Source organism: Crinia signifera, chromosome 11 (assembly GCF_055691185.1).
Source record: "Crinia signifera chromosome 11, ASM5569118v1, whole genome shotgun sequence".
NCBI lineage: Eukaryota > Metazoa > Chordata > Amphibia > Anura > Myobatrachidae > Crinia > Crinia signifera.
In genome coordinates this window covers 5,187,173-5,195,190 of record NC_139227.1, presented here as the reverse complement: position 1 = coordinate 5,195,190, position 8,018 = coordinate 5,187,173, and the positions used below count along the sequence as shown (strand labels likewise).

General features: G+C 40.7%; 1 pseudogene; it reads left to right on the top strand.

Annotated features, from left to right (window-relative positions):
- The first annotated feature begins 2,591 nt into the window (after positions 1-2,591).
- LOC146045308 (prostaglandin E synthase 3 pseudogene) lies at positions 2,592-3,040 on the top strand (annotated as a pseudogene).
- Positions 3,041-8,018: the final 4,978 nt, after the last annotated feature.

The window sequence follows — 8,018 nt, the reverse complement described above, 5'->3', positions numbered from 1 at the left end:
AAAAAAACATTTTCATAGCAGATCTGCTGTCAGTGGTGTAGGGCAGTCCAGAGCAACGTTGAACGTTGAACATCTTGTCCAGACTGAAGGAGCTGCCTACAATGAATGACATGTCTACTGTCACTGCATATGATGCTGTCACCATTGAAAGAATGGTGTAAGATTATATCGGTGGTAGCATCCAAGTAGACATGTCAGACAGTCCGTATATATATATATACTGGCAGGAAATGAGGCAATTTGGAGGCCCTTGCTCAAAACTGGCTTTATATGACCTAATTTGTCGTGTCCCCCCCCCCTCTTCCAGTCTGTACTCCAATAGAGTTTTTGTCCATCTGGGAACTTTGTCAGTGATCGGCATAGAAGATTTTTCTCCTGCAACGTTTTTAAATAGTTTCAATTCTTCTCCGAATCTATTTCTTTTATCTTCATTTTATCTAGAGTAACTTACCATTACTTTCCACTTTGAGATTGGTAGACACTGATTCATTAAAACTCTCTCTCACTAAGGACCAGGACACATAAGTGACACCACTCATCCACTACTCACATATACATGTATATAAAACTTACATTCTCTCGTTCTCAAAGGAGTTTCATGATTTGGCTATTTAGTGCCATAAGGTTTTTGCTACAGGCAATATTTCATTTTGCTTAAACAGAACTAACAAAATTGAAGCTCTCAGTTAAAAAGTAGTAAAATGCCCATCTGCAACACAATGTTTCTTGGCCATTGGATTCGTCACAGTGTGCATATGGCTGTAGAGGGCCTCCCAGGTAGAAGGTGAGCTGATCATGTGATGCTTACATCCAATCCAGAGATGCTATCTTCAGACATGGACAGGAAATTTCCAGACAATGGCAATAAATATTTCATTGCAGCTGAGTGTTTCAATAAACTTTAATAAATGAAAATATGCTGACAATTCAGCTCTATATTATCATGTATGTCCGAATGTTTTATTGATAATATTAAATACAAAAGTGTAAATAATATTTGGCCAAAGTATATAATTCATCTTTACAGGAGACTAGGATGCATTTTTTGGTTTCATACCTGAACACAAGTTAAACTAAAACAAATGCTGAAATACAGCTTCCCGTTACATGACTGATTTACAGCATTGCAAAAATATATTGTACATCATAACTTCCAATAACAATATGTTGCTGCTTATCTGGTTTATATGTTTAAATTTGTCCGTAATTGTCGGGAACATTATAAGGTTTATTCCTGGAAATGACTATGGGGGTTATTGTGATCCACTCGGAAAGGCACAATCACTCTCTAATGGACAAAACCATGTGCACTGCAGGTGGGGCTGATGTAACATGTGCGGCGAGAGTTAGATTTGGGTGGGGGGTGTACTTCAAACTGATATCTATATTGCAGTGTAAATATAAAGTAGCCAGTAATTACCCTGCACAGTAACAATAAAACACCCAAATCTAACTCTCTCTGCACATGTTACATCTGCCCCACCTGCAGTGCATATGGTTTTATCCATTAGAGAGTGATTATGCATTTCCGAGTGAATCAGAATAACCCCCTATGTTTTTAACAGCTAATTACAATTGAAAAAAACAATTATAATCTAACCCGCTGTCTCACTGCTGGGTTTTAAAAGTTTATATTCCTTGGTATGCAACATTCAGGAAAGTTTTCATCAGTCTTTAATTTACATTGCACAACAAACATAATCATGGGTATACAGACAGCTGATATACTGTACAGTATAATAACACATAGAAACAGAACAAGGACATATCACTTGTAATGTAGGGGAAGAAAGTAATGCTAAGACAGTGGCGGGTGATTCAGAGGTGGAAATAGTAGAGTAGTAGCAGATATACTTTTCTTTGCTATTACTGTACCTAAGATGCACAACCAGCAGGGTATAAGGACACAATGGGCGTTGGACATTGCACAAAATTCCCATGGATTCACGGTCACTGGTGTCAGTGGAGTCTTTAGTTGAAACCTCTGACACAGGCATGCCCATGACACCCCTCTAGTCACAGCCCAGAAATGATCATCAACCGGCATTGTTCTCCATGCAATTCTGTTCTGTGGCCTCCGGCAGTAACCACTGGGTTGGGATGCGTAGCCCAAGTGCAATTCTTACTTCTGTCCTCCTGCGGTAACTATTGGCACTTCTGCCTGGTAGTTTCTGTTAGGGATGTGCACGGCCATGTTTTTTGTTTTGGATCTGGATGTGATTTGAAACACCACCCTTCCGTGTTTTATGTTTTGGATCTGTATTTTTTTGGAAAAAACATTGCAGAATTTGGGGATTTTTTTGCTCCTACGCTATTATTGACCTCAATAACATTTATTTCCATTCATTTCCTGTCAATTCTGAACACTAAACACCACACTATTGTTTTTAGCCAAAGGTTGCAGTGAGCTAGCTGGATGACTAAGCTAAGCGGCACAAGTGGGCGGCACAAACACCTGGCACATCTAGCAGTGGCACTGCAGTGACAGAGAGAATGGCAGACTTAAAAACTAGGCTTCATGTAGCGTGTGCTGGACACGATGAGAGAAGCAGCATGGAGTGTGTGCAGAGACCCGGGAGAACCACATCGACATGCAGTCAGCATCTGCAAACTGGTACGATAGGAGAGGTTGTGTTTTCATTGAATTTTTGCACTGAATTCAGCAAAGGGGTGAAAATAGACTTTGGAAAAGATAAACTACATTTTAGTTGTCTAGGAGGACCTGATGGTTTTAAACAATTAAGTGAAGTTGACCTGTATCAGTCTATTGACCCCAATGAATCGAAACATAAAAGAAAAGACATATCTGTCCTGGCCAAGATTCACAAAAGAGAAAGCAAAGCTCAACTGGCTTAGTGTGGATTTTAACAACTGAAAAGATTGGGAAGACGACTCCGATGAAGACCGATCCAATTTTGACCACTTTTCAGAGATGATGAACAACATAGAAGCAGATGAGGATGTAGAAGTACCAGAAGTAGATGGTGCAGATGATGGTTTACCAGACAGTAATGATGGAAAAATGCCTGACCAGGAATAAGAAGAGAACATCCTTGGCTTTTGGGAGCTGGGTGGGAGAATTAGTGAAAAGAATATCTCAGCACTCTGCAACAGTTGCTAATACCCAAGTTGGAAATAAAGTAACTGAGTACTTCCAGTAGGCCTTGTTCGTGTATTATCACCAAATGATGCAAGTCAGGGGTTAGATATTTACAATTATACAGGATATCCTTATACCTTCACTGCTACCACCTACAAGGCTCTCTCCTCCTCCACCGCTCCTTACCTCTCTTCACTGATCTCTATCCACACTCCCTCCCGTCCTCTTCGCTCCATCGCTGACCGCCGACTGACCTCTCACCTAATCACCTCCTCCCACTCCCATGTCCAAGATTTGCAACCCCCCCCCCCTCCAACCCGGGGGGGTCCATGGGAATCAAATGACCCAAAGAGGAGCGTGTCATTTTAGCCCCGCCTTCCACAGTGCAAGGCCTATAATACTAGCAGTGAGCGGTGGGGACATTCCCCCAATACAGTATCCCCCCCCCCCATACTGCCCCTTTTATGTCCTGCCAGCGGTCCTCGACCCCCCCCCCCCCCCTGCTTCCCGGAGCCGGCTGCCAGAAAGCATGCCCTATGTTTATTATTAATGTGAACAACAGGATTGTTCCCGGTAATGGAGTTAAGAAGTTAAAACACGATTGCTGTGTAGCTGTATCCTATACATGCTGCTGACATTGCGGCCACTGAGTATACCAACAAATTGCATTCTAGATAATATACTGATGAAGATGTTCCCATTATTCAGGAACATGTCTCGTTTTAACTGAGAATCGGGTCACTTCATATAATGTATTAACGAGCTGAGATGTCATAAAAATATAGACGCAGATCGTAAACACTTATCATCTGTACAAAGCTGGCTGGGAGGGAATATTCTCCAACCGGCAGCAGCATTTCTCAGGCCTATCGCACTTCCACACATCCATCCAGCTTCATTATGCTGAATCGATATTCGTTTAGTCAGAAGGGTTATTGACATATTTTAAAATAAAAGTCTACCCTTCAGCAAGTGCTCTCATTACAGGTAATTTGTCTTGTCAGTGAGCAGTGAATATTATGCCAGCGCTGTCACGGCCTGTCAGCTTTTAAAGATTCCCTCTTCATGGTTACAACTGTAAATAATTTTAAGGGAAAATATTGAAAAATCAATGGCTGCTTCCTGCGGACTGTCACAAACAAATCAATCAGAGCATCTCGGTTTGCAGGGTTAAGAGGCGCTGGGAGTACATGTAATTCTTCGCTGGGTTTTCCCTTCTTGTGAATCTCTGTAACACTGTCATCATAACCCTTACATCATATCAGTGCAGACTCGACATAGAAGGCTGGAAGCTAGAACGCAGGCAATCTGTCAGTTCTAAACTATCTTGTACTTCCAATGAGCCGTACAGTGACAGATCGACTTCCCAGAGGTTAGTGCCGAATATTTCTTATGATTCTCTATTTAAGGTCGGCGTTTTCACTTTATGTAATACCAGTAATAGTATTGCACATTAATGTACCTTTTGCCTTATGTGATGGAAGTAATAGGAGGGGACATTACTGAACGGCATAAATTGTTTTTATTTGTTTGGAAAAAAAATGATTACGAATATATTAATTAAAATGCAGATGAGCTAATGAGTAGCAAGCATGCTCCTCGGGGCGCTAATATCTCTGCTAAGTAAAATATCACAACTTCTATTATGCTGAGAATACATTGTCCCGATCTGCTGATTATTTGCATACTGTGCCAATAATCACATAACGTGATCACATTGATCAGTCTGTTGAACATACAAAATCAATTGGAATGTCCGACAGATCCGATAATTGGTGAGCTGCAAAGCAGCTACAGAGGGCAGTGTATGCAATACCCCTGACAAGATGCCCAACATTTCCTTCAAATTGCATCATGGATGGGAAATATTTCACTTGTTTTTTACCTGAATGTCGACACAGTTGACGTGGACATAGTTTGAAGTGCACCGCATCCCCTCGTACTATTTTATTCTCCCACCATGCCCTAATGGGTTGTAGGGCATGAAATACCGCCTGTCCGCACATGTCGGCTCAAAAAACAGTGAAAAACCCCATGTTGACCTAAACACTGTTAACCTAATGATTGTGTCAACCTAATGACATGTTGCCCTAAACCCATGTTGACAATGGTGTCGACCCAATGCTTGTTGACCAACATAATGTAGACCAGGGGCATAACTACAAACAGCCTTTTTTAGGGGAATTTACTAAAATGGAATGGGTACAAATCCACACATTCATACCTATTTGATCTTAAACATGGCCGGGAGACCCTGGTTGGCATATTTACTAAGTGCTGAATTTGGCTGAGTTTCTGTTTTTACAAACGGCAAACTCAGCCAAATCCAGTATTACAAATGTGTAGACCATCGATAGAAATTGGGCGCATATGGCCATAAAATTCTTTGGTGGTCGGCACACTTGCTATAACTCGTAATGCTTCTGGCAGGGAACAAAATAAATAAGGACCCCCGTATTTAATAAACCAGCACCTGGATTATAGAGGCTGGATACATTCATATCAAGGTATCTTTAATCTTGATTCCCTCTATCGTTTGTATGATCTTGATCCCCAAATATAGGAAGTGGACAGTTATTGAAAGAATCCTTTAAACACCTTTAACTCCTAATTTATGTGTGAGTCAGATACGCCTCATTTTTACGTACAGAAGAAAAGAAGGAACACTTCTTGCAGTGACTTTTGTTCTTGACTTTATTTTAAGCTGTATTACATTGTCATTTCACGTATTATTTCCATATTTCCGAATACTACGGAGAAATATTGGATCATCCAACTGCAAACCGAATCACATGGAAAAATGACCACCAATCAAACCCTACCAGTGGTGTTTGGACACTTACTGTTGAAGTAAAATATTTGGTGTCATTTTATTCACAATGATTCACTGTTTTTTAATTTAGTGCCTTTGATTGCTCTTTTATTCAAAATATTTTTCGTTTGCACTATAGTGGGTTGCTGGTGACAACTTACTGAGTTTTAAAAGGCTACCCATTGGTTGCTCTTGCGTAGACTTTCAGTGGCACATCGAAAACCTGTTTTGCTGTTTGGCAGGACTGTAGCAAAGATACATCTATGTAATACCATTCAAAGTAACAGCTACCTGTATTATAATGAATTCTATTATCAATAATAAAAGTAACAAATGAATTTCTCAGCCATATGTCTGTATAGATACAATGTATGTATCAATGGTGGTGACGATATAACATGAACATACATTTGATACATTGCGTACAAAGTGACTCAGCATGAACTAAGCATTAATAAGGTATAATGGTAAATCAACAATCTGAGGATAACGTTTCCAAACAACTGCAATGTAAATCAATTGCATAGGTATCAGCATTAACCAGGTAGTGAACATACGGTTAGAGTTATAGGTGAAAGATATCCACCTTTATATTGTTTACCCAATGGCATTTAACCACAAAGGCGAGAGTCCAGCACAGTAATCTATGAGCATAGCAGGAAGATAAGAATATGTATTACACATACCTGGATAATGCTGAATCCTTGACTCACATTATATACAATTGTGCAGTCTATCAAATGTATGTTCACGATATATTTTTGCCACAAGATATCTATCTTGTATTTATACAAACATGGTAGAGAGATGACTTTACTACTCACATTATTGATAACACAGTGTAATAACCATATATATATATATATATATATATATATATATATATGTATGGGCCCCACACTGCCCTAAAACACCAAGTGAGCAGCTACTCTGCAAGGGTCCCCTGTTAGACGGAATCAAATAGAGGAATAGAGATCAACAAATTGATTCAGAGTGCGCTAAACCTCAGAGCAATATATTTAAGTAATATTTAATAAAAATGGAAAAAGTAGAGTGAGACTAGACCTTCTGTGCGCCTAGGCAGCCTGAAGGGAATTACACCTAATTGATAGCTCTAAAATATCAAATGTGGACAAGATACAAAAACAAAGTGCAGGTGATATTCCCAAGTAGCGCCCTAATAGGAAGAGTACGTCCCTGTTATTAAAGGGACGATCCTCTTCTCCGTATATGTAAGATATTGTATAATACCGGCACGCTCCTTCTGATCGTCAAGAGGTCCTCTTCTCCGTATCAGACAGACCAACACAATGATAGTGTGTACCTGGACCACCCGAAGGTAACCAAATTTCCTCCCCAATTATGGATACTGGAAAAAATGGATAAAAAATGGCACATAGAGTAATACCATTTATTCAACAAAAGCATAAAAATACATGAAGTGAGGTAGACAGTGGCTAATTACCAAGTTGGTGGAGAACTAGGGCAAGCCAAGTTCTCTAAAGCGCATGGAAAGGAAGGTAGGTACCCGGGATGTACCTCCACGTCCAGGCTGATAGGTAAGAAAGTCCAGTGTCCAATCCTCAATAAAAACAACAGGCAACAGGAGCTCCAAGCGCGCTTTCAATCATCTACTGTGATCTTCTTCAAAGGGAGTGCTCCTGTTTGCCACTCCTTCCTATTTAACATAGCAGCATCCAATCACACATAAGCAGTATTTGGCCCACCCTACACCTACACCAATCAAATATAGGGCAGCTAAAACCAGAGTCCGTACATTTCATTCAAATGTCCTACCCGGAAGTACCCCACTTCCGGGTTGCGTTCCAGTTACTCTATGAGTAGACGCGATACCGGAAGTTCCCCGCTTCCGGGTTGCATTCCACTCGCTCAGTACATAGACGCTAGACCGGAAGAGTCCAACTTCCGGGTTGCGTCTCATCAACTCCATTCCCCAGATCTCGATGGATATTGCTGTGACGCCGCATCACTTCCTCCGGAAGTGTGGCTCCATATGATACTTCAGCGCCATCTTAGAGGTGGAAATAGCGGCAGAACAGTCCCAATATGAGGAATAAAGTGTCTCCATCTATGCAGTCAACGGCG